The 3,263-nt window shown below is 36.9% G+C and overlaps 1 pseudogene; it reads left to right on the top strand.

Annotated features, from left to right (window-relative positions):
• Window positions 1-2,731: 2,731 nt before the first annotated feature.
• LOC123325125 lies at window positions 2,732-2,810 on the top strand (annotated as a pseudogene).
• The last annotated feature ends 453 nt before the right edge of the window (window positions 2,811-3,263 follow it).

Here is a 3,263-nt window from a genome sequence, read left to right as displayed (position 1 = left end):
TGTGTGTGTGTGTGTGTGTGGTGATGCTATTAAAAATTAATTTATAACTGTAAAAGTAGAAAGAATTCTGAGAAAATACACAATTTCCTGATGGAGAGGTAATTTTGCAGTAGAAATGCATATCATGCTTGTTATTTGTGAGGAAATACTCTGCTATTTGCATGCACACCAACCCTCAAGCTGCTCTCATACCCAAAACAATACAGAATTTGTTCTTCCCCTTTGAGGTATCATGTGCTTCAGGAAAGGTGGCCCCACACCTGAGGGATGAATCATGATGCTAAACTCTAAACCAGGGACCTTCATCCTTTTTCTGGAAAGGGTCAAGAAGTAAATATTTCAGCCTTTACAGGTCAGACTTTCTCTGTTATTAGTCAAATCTGTCGTTGCCACGTGAAAGTAACCATGTACAATAGGTGAGTGAGTGAACTGGCTGGGTTCCAATAAGACTTTATTTATGGATACTGCATTCATTTTCTGGGGCTGCCTCAGCAGATTATCATAAATTGGGTGCCTTAAAGCAACATAAATTTATTCTCTCTCAGTTCTGGAGGCCAGAAGTCTGAATTCAAAGTGCCAGCAAAGTTCCTGCTCCTTCAGAAAGCTCTATGGAAGAGTCCTGTCTTGGCTGTCTCTTAGCTTCTTGTGGTTGCCTTGCAATCCTTGGTGTTTGCACTGTGCCTCCTTCGCTCCAATCTCTGCCTCCATCTTCACACTCCTCTCTCCCCTCCGTGTGTGTCTGTGTCTCCAAATCTCCCTCTTCTTACAAGATGAGTCCTCAAATTTGGGACCCACCCTAATTCAATATGATCTCATCTTAACTAATTACATCTGTGAAGACACTGTTTCCAAATAAGGACACGTTCATACTACAGGGATTGAGGCTTTAACAGCTTTGAGGGATACAGTTTAACACACAACCTATATTCAAATCTGAATGTCTATAATTTTCATATGTTATGAAATAGTAAAACTTTTTTCAACCATTTAAATTGTTAAAACCATTCTTCACTTGCAAGCTATACAAAAATAGGTAGCAGGTTACATTTTAAGTGTTTGAATAATAATGTAGGAGGATGTTAGGTGATCCTGAGGTCAATTTATAATCCCAAGGAAATAAGATTTATGAGAAAGGCAGTTTGTTGGGAATGGCAAAGCAACAAGATGGGGGGAAAATATATATCTGAATCCACTGTGGGGCTGCTGACTTTGCCAAAGCATAAGTGCCTACATTTGGACTTCTTTTTATGAAATTATCTATTCTAACAAATCATTATAGAACACCTACCATGTAGCAGACACTGTCTTATTCCCTGGAGTGGATGGAACAGTGAATAAAGCAGACAGAACATTTGCCTACATGAATTTTATATTTGGAGAGAGAGAGAGAAAGAAAGGAGAGAGAGAGAGATGGAGAAAGGGAGGGAGGGAGGAAGGAAGGAAGGATAGAAAGAGGGAGGGAGGGAATTAATGCCTCTATTTCAAACTTTATTGTGTGTACACATCACCTGGATTGGGACCCGAGGTTTTCACATGCTTCTAAGCAATACTAATTCATGTGGTCTATAGACTACACATGGAGTTGCAAGGACTAGAGAATGAATGGAAGTAGCAAGGGCCTGGCATCTAGAGGATATGTACCACTCAAATATATCAAACCATCTGTTGCCAGCCCAGCATTGCATCAACTTACTATTTATTTCTTAATATTTCTGTCCCATTAGTGTTATCATCAACAGAAGATTGCTTGCTGAATTTTCTATAAATATCTTGGAGTTGATCTCCAAAAGCATGAGATTAGCAATCTAAGATTTGGACTCTGATTCTTTTTTTTCTTTTTATCATTTTTTTAATTGAAGTATAATTAAAACACAGTGTTATATGAGTTTTAGGTGTACAATATAATGATTCAACATTTCTATACATTACTCAGTGCTCACCAAAATAGTATGTTCTTCATCCCCTTTATCTGTTTCATCCATTCCCTCCACCCATCTCCTCTCTGGCAATGACCCATTTGTTCTCTGTATTTAAGTCTGTTTTCTGTCTGTTTACTTTGTTTTAGATTCTACATATATATGAAATCATATGGTATTTGTCTTTCTCTGATGGACTTATTTCACTTAGCATTATACCCTCTACATCCACCCATGTTCTTGCAAATGGCAAGATCTCATTCTTTTTTTATGACTGAGTTAATATTCCATTATACCACATCTTTTTCCATTCATCTATCAATGGGCACTTGGATGGCTTCCATATCTTGGCTATTGTAAATAATGCTGCCATACACATAGGGGTGCTTATATATTTTTCAAATTAGTGTCTTCATTTCCTTTGAGTAAATACCCAGTAGTGGAATTAGTGGATCATATGGTTATTTCTATTTTCAATTTTTTGAGAAAGCTCCACACTGTTTTTCACAGTGGCTGCAACAGTTTACATTCCTACCAATGGTTCATGAGGGTTCCTTTTTCTCCACATCCTCACCAACACCTGTTTTTCTATTTTCTTTGATCCTAGCCATTCTGACAGGTATAAGGTGATATCTCATTGTGGTTTTGATTTGCATTTCCCTAATGATGAGTGACGTTAAGCATCTTTTCATGAGTCTGTTGGCCACCCGTGTGTCTTCTTTGGAAAAATGTCTCTTTAGGTTCTCTGCCCATTTTTCATTGCATTATTTGCCTTTTTGGTGTTGAGTTATTTAAGTTCTTTATATATTGTGAATAGCTTTGTGCAGTGGCAGTATCGTAGCCAATGAGGTTTATCCGAGGCGCGATTATTGCTAATATATATTGTGAATAGCCAGAACAAGCAAGAAAGAACAAAGCTGGAGGTACCACAATCCCAGATTTCCAGATATACTACAAAACTATAATAATCAAAACAGTATGGTATCAGCACAAAAATAGACACAAAGATCAATGGAACAGAATATAGAGCTCAGAAATAAACCAACACTCACATGGTCAATTAATCTATGACAAAGGAGGCAAGAATATAAAATGGGGAAAAGACAGTCTATTCAACAAATGGTGTTGGAAAATCTGAACAGCTACATTGAAAGAAACCAGACCACTTTTTTACACCAAATAAAAAATAAACTCAAAATGAATTTAAAAACTTTAAAGTGAGACCTGAGACCATAAAACTCCTAGAATAAAACATAAGCAGTAATTTCTTTGGCATTGATTGTAGAAACATTTTTCTAACTATAGAAATTGTTAGGCAAGAAAAACTCCTCAGGCAAGAAAAACAAA

This window comes from Neomonachus schauinslandi, chromosome 6, assembly GCF_002201575.2.
Source record: "Neomonachus schauinslandi chromosome 6, ASM220157v2, whole genome shotgun sequence".
Classification (NCBI taxonomy): domain Eukaryota; kingdom Metazoa; phylum Chordata; class Mammalia; order Carnivora; family Phocidae; genus Neomonachus; species Neomonachus schauinslandi.
The sequence above is the reverse complement of the archived record's forward strand: the minus strand, read 5'-3'. Positions and strand labels throughout refer to the sequence as shown.